At 45.2% G+C, this 16757-nt stretch overlaps 1 long non-coding RNA gene across 2 annotated transcripts in view; it reads left to right on the forward strand.

Moving 5' to 3' along the window:
- The window catches only part of LOC123802283 (uncharacterized), a 165090-nt gene that overhangs the window by 19832 nt on the left and 128501 nt on the right, over positions 1-16757 (forward strand). For both annotated transcript variants that reach the window (XR_015723491.1, XR_015723490.1), the window contains exon 3: positions 3575-3655. This is a non-coding gene — a long non-coding RNA (uncharacterized LOC123802283). The remainder of the gene's footprint in view (positions 1-3574; positions 3656-16757) is intronic.

Below are 16757 nucleotides of genomic sequence, written 5' to 3' on the forward strand. Positions count from 1 at the left end.
GATTCTGATTCGAGGTGGAACAGGAGCGTGCATGCGCGCACGCATGCGTGCAAACTAGCTGTGTGGCTGTAATGTTTAGCCAGGGTTGAGAGTTACTGTTCTGGACCCTTAACAATTCCTTAACAATTAACCACATCATACTGGTAATCTGTAAAATGATGTACAAAATGTAAGCTTAGGTAGATGGCACGAGGTTATGTCTGGAGCGCCGGGTAGTCTCAGAGCTCTCCGCAGCTCTGAATTTCTGGGATTTTAGTCCTGTGTACTGCAGGTGATGTCTAATAATTGGCTGTCCTAGCCAACTTACTTGAGACGCTTAGCAAGGAAACCCCTTTGTGAAAAAGGCCCAATCTGCGGGGGCGGGCTGAGGCAAGAGGTGGCTTCACTCAGCAGAAGGATGGTCCCCCCCATTCTGCGGTGAGACATGTCTGTAAAACACTCCTGTGAGATTGGTTTTATTTCATTGGGACAACTTAGGACACTGAGGCTGAAAGAATACCTCATAAGGAGGGGGCAGGGCTAGGATTTGGGGGCAGATTGATTTGGCTCTTAGACACATGCTTTTTCCCTGTAACCACACTGTTTCTCGCAGGTCGAGTGGGTCTTCCGTGGCCTTGCTTGCTTGTGCTGTGGCCTGCGTAGTAATAGGATGGGCTGAGCGCTCGTGGGCAGCTTATGCTGCCGTGGCGGATACCCGTGTATTTGCACGCATATGGGCTAATGTGAATAAATGCTCGTTAGCGATGGGTGACATATATGTCCTTAATGCTTTCAGACTGTGACGACCCTTTATTATTTTTATGTAGAAGCTGTGCTGTGGTCGTCTAACCTATATGTAAAAGGGGTTCTTACAATTCTTTTCAGAAAAGACCTGTTGGAGTAGACTCCTCAAACCATATTTATTGAATGTATGAAATGTCATTTATTGAGAGTTCTGTAAAACTTGTCATCTAATAATGATTTCGAGTGAGGTAGTTTCTGATGGTCAATTTTTACCAACTGAATGACTGGTAATGCCTTTGCTCAGTTCAAGAATGTAAACTTATTAATTAATAATAATGGGGAAGTACCCACCTTCTAGTTATAGCAGAGATCGTTACAAAAGCAATTTTCGTTTACTGACCTTCTGTTACGTGACAAGACAGTGCAGAGGTATTCTCTGTAATCCTCACGAGTTAAGTGGAGTTCTTATTTTGCAGTACTGTAAACTAGACTTTGCTAAAAAAAAAACCCTTCCCAAGACTGCAGTGCTAGTATGTGGTAGAGCTAAGACTGAAACTTAACTTTTCTGATTCTAAAGCCATGCTTAAAAGCTGTCCTGGTAGGGAGACGCCTCCTTCCTGTTAATCCACTGTTGTTGTTGTTGTTTTAAATAAAAACATTTCACTGAAAGTGCTTCTTCAAAGTGATTGTTCGAAATTAGTTTCTCCATATGTCTCAAAGAGCCATTTCCCATATGGCTCTCCCCTTTCCCCCTGTTTGGTAGCTGGTTCTTCGGGGATTTTTCACAACCTCTTGTGTATGTGTGCATGTGTATGGAATACAATATACATGCAGAAATGTGGTGAAAACAATGTGCAGCTGAAAGAGAGATTGTAAACAAGCACCCATCTAACACCACGAAGGCCAAGAAATGGAACCTGGAAGCCCTCTTCTTCCCCCTCCAGTCATTATCCCTTTCTCGCGGAGATACCCGGACTTGATGAAAATCCCTTCCTTGTTTTTTTAATCTTACTACCTAAATATTTATCTCGAAATCATGTGGTTTTGCCTGTTTCTGAGCTTAATGTGAATAGATTAATCTAGCATATACTTTTGCTTCTGGCTTTATTTGCTTAACGGATTCAGTAATACCATTTTCTGCATAGGGATCGTGCACATACTTTGTTAAACTTGCATGTGCTTGTTACGTTTTTATGTGATGGAAATGGCATATTTGTCAAATTTTATTTCTAACAATTGCTCTTATAAAATTAATTGCTTTGAGCTTTGATGTCATGGTCAGCAATGTTGGTAATAAAAATCCTTTAAAATTGTAATAATAGCGAGGCCTTTAAGTTGTTTTTTTTTTTTTTGTTCTATGAACATAGTCTTCTCATCTGTAAATAACACCCTTTTTTCTTCTTTTTTAACTCTTACATCTTTTTCTTGCCTTATTGTCATGGCCAAGACCTCTAGTACAATGTTGAGTAGAAGAAATGGTGCTAGACATCCTGTCTCATTCCCTTTTTTAAAAGGAAGTGCTTTTGATATTTTACCAGTTAGCATTATGTTTATTATAGGTTTTTGGCGTGTATCTTCCTTTAAAGTAGGAATTTCTTTTCTGTTGCTCAACTTATTTTTTTTTAAATATTTTATTTATTTATTTGAGGGAGAGAGCTAGAGAGAGTGAGAGACACAGAGAACACAAGCCAAGGGGAAAGGCAGAGGGAGGAGCAGACTCTCCTCACCAAGCAGGGAGCCCAATGTGGGATTCGATCCCAGGACCCTGGGATCATGACCTGAGCCGAAGGCAGACGCTTAACCGACTGAGCCACCCAGGTGCCCCTCAACTTATTTTTTAAATCAATAGATGTCACTTTTTCTGTATTGAGACGAGAATATGATTTCTTTTCTTTTAATCTGTTAATATGGTCAATTATATTGACTGACTTTTATTTTATTTTTTAAATTTAAATTCAATTAGCCGCCATATAGTACATCATTAGTTTTTGGATATTGACCGACTTTTAAAAGAAAATCCAGGGTGGAGTCCAGGTTTAAATTCATTTTGATCAGGGTCTTATGATCCTTTTGAAATAATGCGGATTTGATGGGCCTACTATTTTTTTTAAAGATTTTTGAATCCGCGATCAGGAATGAGACTGCCCTATAGTTTTCAGCTCTTGTACAGCTCTAATTGTGCTTTTGCACTTGGCTCAATCGAAATTGCAAGCTGTGGAAAGTGCCCTTTGCTCCTGTTCTTTGGAAGGATTTGTATAATTTAGCCTTAAATCTTGTGTTAAGTGTTACTGCTTCCTTAAATTTTTTGGTAGAACGTGATGGTGAAGCCATCTAGGTCTGCAGTTTGTTTGTTTGTTTGTTTGTTTATTTATTTATTTATTTATTTATTTTACCGTGGGAAGGTTTTCAATTGCTGATTCAGCTTCTTAAAGGGCTGTTCAGGTTTTTACATTTCTTGGGACTCTTTCGATAAGTTGGATTTTTTTTGACAATTTTAACAAATTGTCCAAAATTTTAAACTTTCTGGGATAAAGTTGATTGAAATATGCTCTTTAACTATCTTCACTATCTGCAGTTATGTCTTTTTTCTTAGTTTTATTCATCAGTCTTCATTCAAAGTGTTGGCATGTTTATTCATATTCTCAAATGGCCGGCTCACGCCTTTGCTGATTGTCACTATTTTATGCTTGTTTTCTATTGAATTTCTGCTCTTATTAGTGTTTCCCTCTTTGTGCTTTCTTTGGGTTTGTTTTGGTCTTAATGTTTGGAGGTACATACTTAGCTTTGTAATTTTTAGCTGCTCTTATTTTCTAACATATATATTTCTTTCTTTCTTTTTTTTTTTTTTAAGAAGCCCAATGCCCAACGTGGGGCTTGAACCCGTGACCCCGAGATCAAGAGTGTTACACGCTCTACCGACTGAGTCAGCCAGGTACCACTCTAACATATATATTTCTTGTTTTAAGTAGTTTTGGCTTCATCCCACACGTTTTCAAATGTGGTAAATTTGTTATAGAGTTTAAAATATTTCCTAGTTTTTACTTTTTTTTCTTTGACCTATGAGTTACTTAGATCTTATTTAATTTTCAAATAAATTGGGGTTGATTTAGTTCTGCTTGGTAAAACCTCATTTCTGTTTCCTTTAGTGTAGTTCTGCTAGTGATGATTTATTTCAGTTTTTGTTATTCTGAAAGTATTTTTCCCCCCTTTTTTTTCTCACCTTCATTCTTTTTTTAAAAGATTTATTTATTTGATAGAAAGCAAGAACGAGCAGGGGGGAGAGGGAGAGGGAGACAAGCAGACTCCCTGCTGAGCAGGGAGCCCCATGCAGGGTTCGATCCCGGGATCCCCGAGGTTATGACCTGAGCCAAAGCAGATGCTTAACTGCCAGGCGCCCCTGAAGATTTTACTTTTACGTAAGCTCTGCACTCAGCATGGGGCTTGAACTCGCAACCCCAAGATAAAAAGTTGCACGCTCTACCGACTGAGCCAGCCAGGCACCCACCCCTAATTATTGCTGCTTTGAATGTAATTTGCCTCTTTTCTCTGGCTACTTTCATTTATTTATTTTTTTTAAAGATTTTATTTATTTATTCAACAGAGATAGAGACAGCCAGCGAGAGAGGGAACACAAGCAGGGGAGTGGGAGAGGAAAAAGCAGGCTCACAGTGGAGGAGCCTGATGTGGGGCTCGATCCCAGAACGTCTCTGGCTACTTTTAAACATTTATCTGCACCTTTAATTTTCTGCGTTTTTGCTATGTTGTGCTGAAAGCATAGATTTCATTTACCCCTTTGGGTTTATTAGGGTTTCTTGAATCTGAGAGTGGAATCTTCAGTGAAGTTTGAAAAATTCTCAGCTGTTACCTTTCTATATTGTTTCTAGCCCTTTTCTTATTCCTCCATCTCCAATGAAATATGTGTTTATTTATTTTATTGTGTTCTCCATATGTCCTTCTGTTCTAGTTACTTGTTCTTGCGCACAAGTCACGAACAATTAGTGGCTTGGAACAGCAACCATTTCATTATTTAACATTCTGTGGGTAGACTAGGGCTCAGCTGGATGATTCTTCTGCTCTTGTTTGGGCTCTGTCATGAGACTGCAGACAGAAGGCCTCTGGGGGCTTAAACCTTGAAAATGCCTTCACGGACACGTCTGGTGCCCTTGATGGGGACAACTGGAAGGCTGATCTCGACAGGGGTGACAGGAAATCCTAGTGGCAGGGCAGTTAGGCTTCTTACATGGTGACTCTGGGCTCCTAAAAGGGCTTCTAGAAAAATAGAAGTGGTTAGGCTTACTTAAGACATAAGCCCAGAACGGGTACCGTATCACTTTGACGCTGTTCCATTAGTTAAAGCTAACCAAAACACGAGAGCTAACTCAGATTTCATGGGGGAGGGGACGACACAAGTTCATGAATACAGGGAAGCATGGTTCACTCTGCCCTGTCTTTAGAAACTAGCTACCATACCTCTTATCCTTGTACTTCTGTCCATCCTTATGCCTCTCTGTAATTTATTCTGAATATTTCCCTCCCCAACTTACCTTTCAGCTCACTAGTTCTTTTCTCCTCCATTGAGTTTCTAATTTAAAGAAGATTGTTTTTTCACACGGAGAACTGATAATTTTCTTCTTTTTCAAACCCATGTCATTAAAAAAAATAGTTTCCAGTTCCCCACTGAATTTTTTTTTAAAGATTTTATTTTTAAGTACTCTCTATACCCCCCGTGGGGCTCGAACTCGCAACCCTGACTGAGCCAGGCAGGCATCCCAAGCCTACTGGCATTTTTTAAGTTTGGCTTTTAGCCCCTTGAATATGTGAAGCATAGTTATTTTACAGTCCAATTTGGACAGTTCTAGTATTTGGAGTCTTGGTTTTTTTTTTTTTTTTTCTGTTGTGTCTTGTTTCTGCTTTTTCTTGCTCATGATTTTTCTTCATGCATAAATGGTTATGTTTGATTATGTTTGGATAACAAGTGCTTGAACAGCTAGGATGCCTTATGCCTCTAGAGAATGTTTTTGTTTTCTGCTGTCAGATGCCTCAAGGTACTAGCTTTCTGGAATCCTCTTATTAATCGAAGTCATCTGAGCCACCCAGATGACTTGAAGCTTGGCTGTAAGTCCATATGAGGGCTGGTTACTTTCTGTTCACTGTGCTTTCTTTTTTATCCCCAAACGAGGTGGTCTACTGTCATTGGGCCCCAACTTCTGTTTTTATTTTTCTCCCCCAGAGGCCATCAGAAACCATCTTCATCCTCTCATTTCCTCTCAGCAAACAGAGCCATCTTTTCACTTTTGTTTCATTTTTTTTACTTCCCAGCAACATGACAAGGTTAGTTTCATGGCAAGAAAGCGCATCTCTTTTAAATCCAAAGGGACACCTTGTTAAGAATTTGAAAGCCCATGGTGACAAAGAGGAAAATCTTGGTTAACATGCCTCAGCACAGCAACATGACAAGGTTAGTTTCATGGCAAGAAAGCGCATCTCTTTTAAATCCAAAGGGACACCTTGTTAAGAATTTGAAAGCCCATGGTGACAAAGAGGAAAATCTTGGTTAACATGCCTCAGCAAAGGTCATTGGAGTGCTATCACATGTAACTCAGATCATTTTCTTACGGGGCAAGTCCCCATGTCCACCCAAGTTACAATACTGTAGCATAGACAAATGTCTCTCATAGGCATTTGTACATTTCATCATGCCAGATATAACTGTATGAGCAAAACAGCCCCATCTATGTCCTCCCACCCACCTTGAGGCCTGGTACTCAGTGGTTTCTCACAGTTTTTTTTTTTAAGAGTTTGTTTATTTGAGAGAGCATGCGCGTATAAGCAGGGAGAGGGGCAGAGGGAGAGGGAGAAACAGACTCCCTGCTGAGCCCGATGCTGAACTGGATCCCAGGACCCTGAGATCATGACCTGAGCCAAAGGCAGACGCTGAACTGACTGAGCCACCCAGGTGTCCCAGTGGTGTCTCACAGTTTTAACAGCTCTTTGGTACCTGCGAAGATATTTTCTTCTACTTTGCTCAGCTGTTATTGGGGGCCAATACACCCACTACCTGGTCCATCATTACTGAAAGTAAAAGTTGATAAAATTTTTAGGATTGATTTGCTTTTTAGTCTTTATTCCTTAGGTTTTTAATACATCGAAGTAATCCATATTCATGGTGATCTTGGAAGACCAATAACTTGTCATACCCCTAGTTTAATATTTGTTCTGGTCAGGGTTGCCTTACTGTGTTTTGAGTCCTCTTTAAACTCCTTTACAACCCTAGACCATTAGAAGAACATTCTAGGCACTGTCTGAGCCATTGCTTTTCAGTACGTGGCTCATGCCCCTCCTGCATAAGAATTATCAAGGGGGAAGTTATTAAAAACAATCTGGTCCAATGACTGCAATTTTCATACAAGGAAACCCAAAAAGAACAGTTAAGTATGTTGAATTTATTTATTTTTTTTAAAAAGATTTTATTTATTTACTTGAGAGAGAGAGAACACAAGTAGGGGGAGCAGCAGGCAGAGGGAGAGGGAGAAGCAGACTCCCTGCTGAGCAGGGAGCCTGATGCGGGGCTCGATCCCAGGACCCTGGGATCATGACCTGAGCTGAAGACAGTTGCTTAACTGGCTGAGCCACCCAGGTGTCCCTAGTACCTTGAATTTAAAGTTATGACTTAATTTGTTTAGATGCAGTTACATTTGGCACGACGAAATGCGTATGTAGAGGTCTGTCTAGGAGATGCGCTTCTTGCCGTGAAAGTAACCTTGCCATGTTGCTGGGAGTAGGAAATGTGAAGCCAAAGCGAAACCATCCATCTCAGGAGGGAGGTGACCGTTTGGCAGCCCTCTTCCTAGGAAGGCTGCAAGCGTTCTCTCTCAAGCCTTCTTACCAGTTGGCCGCCTCCGGAGACCAAAGCACCTGTTCCGTCCACACCCCTTTCTGGTATTCAGGCTGCGGATGCAATGTCTTTTGAGAGGGAAGTTGACTCCATATTAACGTTACCTGAGATCTCCACAAACCGGTGGGTCAAGGTCAAGTTAAGAGTCTGTGAAGGTTTTAGGGATTGCTTCTTTGTTACTCTAGTTTTCCATTTTTGTCATTACTAGAAACTTGCTTAAGTTTGTTACTGTTTTATTATTTGGTTGCTGTTTCGCTTTACTGTTTGTTATCCTTCCCTCTTTATCTTACCTGTGATGAGGCCCGGCTAGCAGTATTCCTTTAGTGGAGGTGGAAAGGTGGCTGGGAAGCATCGGGTGACCAGAATTCTTTCCTCTTTCTGACCTTTGGGGACTTAGTTTATTTCTGGGAGCCTTGAGGTCTTCACATCCAAAATGACAGATTAGATGATGTTTATTCTTGAGCTATCCATTTCTTTTTTTTTTTTTTTAAGATTTTATTTATTTATTTGACAGAGAGAGATAGCCAGCGAGAGAGGGAACACAAGCAGGGGGAGTGGGAGAGGAAGAAGCAGGCTCACAGCGGAGGAGCCTGATGTGGGGCTCGATCCCAGGACCCCGGGATCACGCCCTGAGCCCAAGGCAGACGCTTAACGACTGAGCCACCCAGGCGCCCCATGAGCTATCCATTTCTTAACAAAATTCTTAAAATTAGACATCTGCTATAGACTGAATGTTTTTGTCACCCCCCCAAATTCATATGTTAAAATCCTTTTTTTAAAAAAAGATTTTATTATTAAGTAATTTCCATACCCAATGTGGGGCTCAAACTCACAACCTCGAGATCAAGAGTCATATGCTCTACGGACCAAGCCAGCCAGGCACCCCCATGTTAAAATCCTAACCTCGAAAGAGATGCTGTCAGGAGGTGGAACCTTTGGGAGGTGATGAGGTTATGAGGGCTTTGCCCTCATGAATGGGATCAGTGCCCTTACAAGAGAGACTCCAGAGAGATCCCTTGCCCGCCTTGTGCCATGTGAGGCTGTAGGAAAAAGGTGGGTGTCAGAAAGCGGGCCCACACCAGACACCGAATCTGCCGGCACCATGATCTTGGACTTCTTAGCCTCCAGATCCGTGAGAAATAAATGTTTGTGTTTATAAGCCGTGCAAGTGTTTGTGTTGACCACAGCCTGAACGGACAAAGACAGCATCCAAGCAGTCACGTTGTATACTCGCTTGGATAGCTGAGTATCTCTGGGTTTCAGAGCATCTGGGCAGAAGCTGGACATTTGGGAGCCATCAGTGTAGAGATGGCATTCAAAATTGTGAGCTCACATGAGGCCACCAAGGGAGGGAGCCGTGGAAGAGAAGGGGAGCCGGCTGAGCCCTGAGCCCTGAGCCCTGGGACACCCTACAGTGGATGGTAAAGGGACACAGAAGGAACCAATAAAGACTGAACAGCTGTGCCCAGGAAAGTACGAGGAGAACCAAGACAACGGGAGTGTCTTGGGAGTCAAATGCGAAAAGTGTTTCAGGAAGAGGGTTGTGTGAAATGCAGCGGGTAGTGTAGGTAAGATAAGGACAGAAAGTTTGCCGTTGGCTGTAACCATGTAAGGTCATGGTGGATCTTGACAAGCACCCTTTTGGTGAGGGGATGGCATGGAGGGGGCATGCTTTAAGAGAGTGGCGGGTGGGGAGGGGAATTAGCAAGCACGGGAACAGAGAAGTGGGGCTGTCACTGAAAGGGAGGGGGCGTGAGGTCAGGGTTTTCATTTTTGTTCTTGAGGTGGGGGAACGCAAGTAATTGTAATGTTCGTATGCTGATAAGGATGATCCAGTAGAGGGCAAATCACGAGACTGAGAGAAACTGGGGACAGTTACAGAGCTGTTGTCTTGGACGAGGCAAGAAGGATCTAGTCCGCGAGGGCACTGGCCTTACTTAAGGAGTTCAGTGTATTCATAGGAGAGAAGGTAGGGTATGTAGGCATGTTGGAAGTCATTAGCACCAATGTCAGATAGGGTCCATTCTCTCTCTACCTTCTGGACACATGGTAGGATTGTGCTCCCCCCCCCCCCCCGCTTATGGCACGGCGGGGTCACGTAACTGCTTGTGACCGGTGAGTTGTTTTCAGCGACACATGTCATTTCTGTGCTTTAGCATTGAATTGTCAGCGCGAACATCCTCAAAAGTGGTTTCCCCCTGTGCCGTGGCCACCAGCAATGTTCCAAAAACTGGTTGTTCATCAGCCTGCATCCCCGAGTAGGGACAACATAGAGCAGAGCCCCTAGCTGACCATGATGGACACTAGTGTCCTCTGTTGTTTTCACTTGTTCTTAGAGCATAAGCTTAGCCTGTCCTGAGTGGTGCAGGCAAAGGTGTAGATGAGGGGGGCTTACGTGGTGCTGGGGGCTTGCGGAAAGTCTGTTTTGATCCTACCTGCTATTGCAGTGAAGGAGGACAGTAAGCCACCAAGCCGAGAGGGAGGTTGGAGGAGAGGCGTGGGAGATTTGAGGAGAGAGCGAAGGGGATGAAATAGCCATTAGGGAGAATGTCAGAGTAATCGGACCAGCAAAATGTATCGTGATTATCAATCAGGCAGCACAAAGGGCCCACTTGAGGTTGGTGGCCATGATTAATATGAATAGTTGGTGTGGGTGTGTTTCTCTTTCATTGCTGTTGACTGAGTGGGCACGGGCATGGTGTAGGCAAAGAACTGGATTGAGGGCGGAATTGGATTTTGCCAGGAGAATATGACAGGGAGCGGAAAGGGAGTTGGAGATACATATAAGAGAGTGATTATGTGGCATATTCTTTTAGGACTTTTAATCAGCCTCAGACATATTCCTAGGGTAGTTGACACTGAGGACTGAGAGACGTAATAAAAGCCAAAGTGAGGGGCGCCTGGGTGGCTCAGTCGTTAAGCGTCTGCCTTCGGCTCAGGGCGTGATCCCGGAGTCCTGGGATCGAGCCCCATATCGGGGTCCTCTGCTGGGAGCCTGCTTCTTCCTCTCCCACTCCCCCTGCTTGTGTTCCCTCTCTCGCTGGCTGTCTCTGTCAAATAAATTTAAAAAAAATTATTAAAAAAAAAAGTCAAAGTGAGGTCATGTAGACCTTGGTTTACAATTTACAAAGCACTTTTGCACGTGGCAGAAGATGAGAAAGGGCAGAGGGTACTGTTGGGTTGGCCATAAAACAGTGCAGCTCTTCTTTTCTTTTGGGTTGACGAGAAGGCCCCTTGTACGCCCATGTCTGTCCTCTGCTTTGTGAAGTTTCTGCCATAGCGGGCCCTCTTCCTGTTCTTTTATCCCCTCGTTTCTTTCTCTTTTCCCCTATGTGTTTCTCTTTAAAATATCTGTATTCCCCGTGTGTGGTTTAAGCTTGACCATTGATCTTCCTTGGCCTTCTTTTGTCTCTGCTGCTTTTTTCATTGTGGGATTTGGCTTTCTCTTGGGCAGGTGGGGAGGGAAGAGAAGACAGGTGTGGTGGGGGTTGGATCTGTAAGCCCCAAGTCACCCACATGAGAAGCGTACGACATCCCTCTAGATCACCTGTGAATTCTTCAAATTATAAATGAGAAAATGAAAGCCTGAGGTTACTTGTCTTATTTATGCAATAAGGGATAATTGTTATTACCTTTACACACCACCCCCCCTTTTTGACTCACCCCTCCCCTTCCCCTGCACGTAGTGAATGTGGGCTATTAATGGTAGGAATTGTCCCTAATTCTCCCAGGTGGTTTTGTGTGCACAGTGTGCCTCTTTCAGACCACGTAGATCTAAATATCCCAAAGGACATTCAATCAAAGCTTCTGTTCTCTCTTTGCTGCTTCTGGGTACACATGCTGGTTCTAATTCTGGAACTGTTTATAGGGATGCCCCGTGTTGGTGTTGGGTCACTAGAAAGCCAGAGGGGCCAGCTAGTTCTAAGAGTCGTTAAATGTGTCTCTTGTGTGTCTTTCTTTAGAGAGGGACAAGGGAGGGCTGGTTTGAGAAGGCCCTGCTGTCTGCTTTTGTGCTGAGTTTGAACCCTTGGCTGAGGATCCCAGATGCCCTTCTCATGACCTTGCATGCAGCCCATCCTGCCTGATTTGAGAGGGGGTTGATGGTCACGTGGGGCCTCCGTACTATATCAGAGAGAAGCAATTCATACGTGGTGCGTCGGGGTTGATGTTGGGAGCCTGGTGCTGGCCACAGGGAGGGAAGAGACAGGCTTTGGCCATTGGGAGATGTCCTCTCTGGCCTCCGGGAGCCCCCAGTGCTTTCGTTAGGGCTTTCTTTTTGGTGTCTCCAAGATCTTGAGTGCTTCCTATTAAAACCTGAATGTCTTTGGGGCGCCTGGGTGGCACAGCGGTTAAGCGTCTGCCTTCGGCCCAGGGCGTGATTCCAGAGTCCTGGGATCGAGCCCCACGTCAGGCTCCTCCGCTGGGAGCCTGCTTCTTCCTCTCCCACTCCCCCTGCTTGTGTTCCCTCTCTTACTGGCTGTCTCTCTGTTAAATAAATAAATAAAATCTTTAAAAAAAATAAAAATAAAACCTGAACCTCTTTGAGAGGGAGAGAACTTATCAAACTCCCTTGAACGAATACCGTGTACAGAGAGTCAGTTATTAGCATTTCCTGGGGCTAGATTTGGGCATGATGGCTGATGAGGGATGAGAAGGGCAGGATCAGGCCTTGCCTACATCATAGTGTTAAGTCCCCCTTGTCTGCTCAACAGCATGGGAGTTGGGGGACTTCTTAGAGTTTGCCGATTTCAGCTCGGGGCCACAGGTGATCGCTTACCCTGTGACTCTTGGCACTGGCGTCTCTGCTTTATCCCTCAGACCCACACCCAGATGTGCATACCTACTCCCGGCCTGTCCTAGACCCCTATGGGGTCTCTCCGCTTTTTGGTCTGTACCTTCCCGGGCCAGCGCTCCAGGTCGGTGGGCAGTGAATTCATTGAGATGGGGGCGGAAGGAAGCAAAACCGTGGCCCCCAAGTGTGTTTCAGAACCGAGCTTTCCCTTTGTTAAGAAATAGACTGCAGTTTTGTAGAAGAGCATGCAAATCACCTAGAAACGATGCACATACCTTTCTTATCTCATTGTCGATTTCACAGGCCTGAAAAATGCCTGCGGTGAAATTCAAAGGACGCCGTCAGGCTGGGAACCCTGGATCCCAACCGCCAAGGAGTCCCGAGTTAGTGGGAAATGCGGTTACTACTTAGTACCTCGTTCTTCACATCTAGGGCCAAGATGCAGGAACAGTTCATTACATTTCTTAACAGGAGAAATAGCCCTGGATGTTCAAGGCCATTCCCTTAGGTATTCTTAACAGTGGAACGTGGAAATCAGGAGCTTTGGAAAGTGTCCGGATTCCTTTGAGGTTGGTTAGTCCTTTCTGCTCTGTCAACTTAAGAGTTCTTCTCGTTCTTCTCACAGATGTTGTCTCGTTAGAGTAACTTGTACGTTTCGGGGGAGTGCATGCGGGATTGGGGTGGCAAGGCATGAGAAAGTAAAGAGAGGTTTGGAAGAGAGGGAGCCGGGGCAGGAGCCATTCATGAAGTCACAGTTCAGAGCGTTTGGACACTCGCGCTCTGCATGAATTATTCATTTTGCTGCCTTGGTGATAATAGCTGCAGTGTTCCGGGCTCTAAGGCTGTCTTGTGATCTATCCTTCTTTTCCTAAAAGGCTATATATCAGCAGCCTCATTTGATTTACAAGCCAATTCTGCATACCATGCATACCATTCGAGAAGAATGTGGGGATCCTTGCCTGCTATGAAAATGTCATGCATGCTTAAAATGACAAAGTTTGTCCCAAGCCATGGTGGCAAGGCCTTTTTCTTCTTGAATCTTCAAAGCACGTTAATTGGAAGGGGTTTCATTTTCAATAAGAAAACTCACTGAATTATTTGGTTTGTTTTTTAACATCGAAATTGTTGAATTGGAAATGCAGAATATCCAAAACGCAGGGTGAAGGCAGGGTGTGTGTGTGTGTGTTTAATTGTGGTAAAAAAAAAAAAAAACCCACCACCACATAACGTAAAAAATGCACCATTTCAGCCCTTTTTAAGGGTCTGTGGGGCAGTACTGTGAACTGTAGTCACATGGTTGTGCAACAGACTGTAGGACTTCTCCATCTTGTAAAACTGTAAGTCTACGGGGCGCCTGGGTAGCGCAGCTGTTAAGCATCTGCCTTCGGCTCAGGGCGTGATCCCGGTGTTTCTGGGATCGAGCCCCACATCAGGCTCCTGCTCCCACTGCACTGGGAGCCTGCTACTTCCTCTCCCACTCCCCCTGCTTGTGTTCCCTCTCTCGCTGGCTGTCTCTCTCTCTGTCAAATAAATAAATAAAATCTTAAAAAAAAACCCAACTGTAAGTCTGTACCCATTCAGCAACATCTCCCCTCTCCTCCTCCCCCTCCTCACCCCCAGCCCCTGGCAAGCACCGTTCAGCTTTCTGTTTCTAGGAGTTTGACTATTTTAGCACCTCGTATAATTGGAATCATGCTGTATTTGCCTCTTTGTGACTGGCTTGTCTCACTTAGCCTGATGCCCTCAAGGTTCACCTGCGTTGTAGCACGTGAGAGGATTTCCTTCTTTTTTAAGGCTGAATAATATTCCATAGCATGCGTATACCACGTTTTGTCACTTCATTTGTGAAGGTAGTGTGTCGTTTCCTAAGGTGTTCTTTTTTTTAAAAAAATATTTAATTAATTTATTTAACAGAGAGAGAGAGAGAGAGAGACAGTGAGAGAGGGAACCCAAGCAGGGTGAGTGGAAGAGGGAGAAGGAGGCTTCCTGCTGAGCAGGGAGCCCGATGTGGGGCTCGATCCCAGGACCCTGGGATGGTCCTGATCTGAGCCAAAGGCAGACGCTTAACGACTGAGCCACCCAGCCGCCCCTCGTAGGGTGTGCTTATGAAAGCTTTTCTTGGGAGTTAAAGCAACCGAACCAGAGAGAACATAGGAACATCCAATTTGAGTCATTCATGCTGAGCGATGGAACTTCTGTGATACTTAATACCAGACTTTTATGCCAGCAAAACGTGGAATTTCCTCAACCGAAATTCTAGTGTAAATGGTTTAGGTTCACCCGGCCCCCAACACCCCTCCCTCCTGTCCCCTCCCCCACCCCCCTCTTAGAATTGAAGTCCCCCAGACTGGCCTTAGGGAATGACGGGCCTGGGAGGTTGTTGGTAGAGCTGGGGTCCCACCTACACAGACGAAGGCCAGTGCTCAAGTGCCGGCCCCAGGAGAGGGTGACAAACGGTGGCATTTTGCTCCTCAAGTCGTGCTTCCCTGACCCTCTAGAGGAAGGAGATAAGGGGAAAGGGGCGGGGTGGGAAGGCAGCTGTTGTAGCCCTGAACGGATGGATGACCTATGAGCTCATTAGGGTTAGTAATGGGTTCTCTCACCGGACTCTGGATCTTTCTCTCACACATCAGCTTCTCTGTGGATTCCAGCCCCGACTCAAAGTTGAAGCCGCTCTGGCTAAAGCAAAACCACACCAGCAATCTGCTCTGCGGTCTGGCTTTAGTCTAAATGTGGCCAGAGCACCAGAAGACGAAGGTTTGACTTGAAAGAACACGTCGCCCGGGAGACTGAATCATGTCGCGTTACTTTCACTTTTTCTTGACTTAGGTTCTTCCTCTAAGCAAAAGGAGGAGGCAGATGGGGAGGCCTGATTTGGGTAGTGGCCTGGCTCCCTGTCCTCACAGACGCTGTAGTGGCCCCAGGTTCCTGTCTTTCCGCAGGTACGAGCTGTGAGGCTGAGCCTTTCCCCCTCCCTGTCCCTTTATTATTATTCTTGGATAAGGGTGAGGAGCAGTGGAGGGTGGGAGCCCCTCTTTTCCTTTTCCCTGCAGGTTGTCAGCCCTGCACACAGAGGGAGTGCTCTCCATTCTGTCACTGAAAATGCACCCCCCCTACCCCTGGCCCACACTAAGGCGACTGTGGGAGCACCTTGCCTGTTCTGGAACTTCTTTGCCCTCCTCCTAGGAAAGCCCAGCAGGGTCCTGTTGGGTGGGTGTGAGAGCAGGAGAAAAGCTTCTGGAAATGCCTGGCAGCTTTAAGGAGAGACCTGAGGGATGTGGGGGAAATGCTTGTATGCTTGGAATGTGGCTCCCTGGAGACCCCCAACCCTCTGGGGCGCTTCAGCCCTGGCGGCCTGGTGTGGGGGGCACAGGGAAGACTAAGGGCCGGGGGTGCAGCTCTGTAGCAGGGACAGCTGGCTCTGGCCTGCCCCCCGGGGAGGGAATGCTGGTGTGGGTCAGGTGAGGGCCCTGACAGATCTGCCCCCCCAGTGAGGGATTGCTTTGGGAGGCAGATGGAAGTCAAGCACTTTCTGTTTCGTGGATGACCATTTGGAGACGTGAAGAAATATTTTAAAAGATGTTTAGCCAGTGCTTGTGGATGGCCTGTGAAAATCAGTTTACACTGTTGATTCCGTCTCCTCGCATTGTTTTTAGGAAGATCTCCCAAGTCTCCCACAACGTTGAAAGAATTTTATCACGAACACACATATGCCTACCACCTGGATTAGTGGTAGCATTTTAAGATACTTGCTCTGGCAAACATCTAGCCATCCATTAGCCCATTTTATTTTCTGATGGCCTAAAAAAAAAAAATACTTACCCTTAAATGCTTCTGCATTCTGAGTTCAGTATTTGTTTTTTAACTTTTTTAGGTCAGTTTTGCATACAATGAAATGCACAGATCACAAGTGTAGGGTGCAGTATTTTCTGTCATTTTGTCATATTTTATGAAACTAAGCTTCTGGTTCTAGTCTCAGAATTTCTATAAATTATTTAAGAAGTGCAGGTTTTTTAAAATAGATTTTATTTATTTATTTGACACAGAGAGAGCGAGCACAAACAGCAGGAACAGCAGGGGCAGAGGGAGAGGGAGAAGCGGGCTCCCCCCAAGCAGGGAGCCCGATGGGGGGCTCTATCTCAGGACCCCATGACCATGATGTGAGCCGAAGGCAGACACTTCACCGACTGAGCCCCCCAAGTGCCCCCGTGCAGTTTTTTTTAAAGATTTATTCGTTCTAGAGAGAGAGAGAGAGCGAGAGAGAGAGCACGCACGCGCATACACGCACGCACACGCAAGTGGGAGGGAGAGGATCTCAAGCAGCCCCCTCCCCCCCCCCGCCCCAGC

Source organism: Ursus americanus, chromosome X (assembly GCF_024610735.1).
Source record: "Ursus americanus isolate L20-20 chromosome X, mUrsAme1.1.p, whole genome shotgun sequence".
NCBI classification, from domain to species: Eukaryota; Metazoa; Chordata; class Mammalia; order Carnivora; family Ursidae; genus Ursus; species Ursus americanus.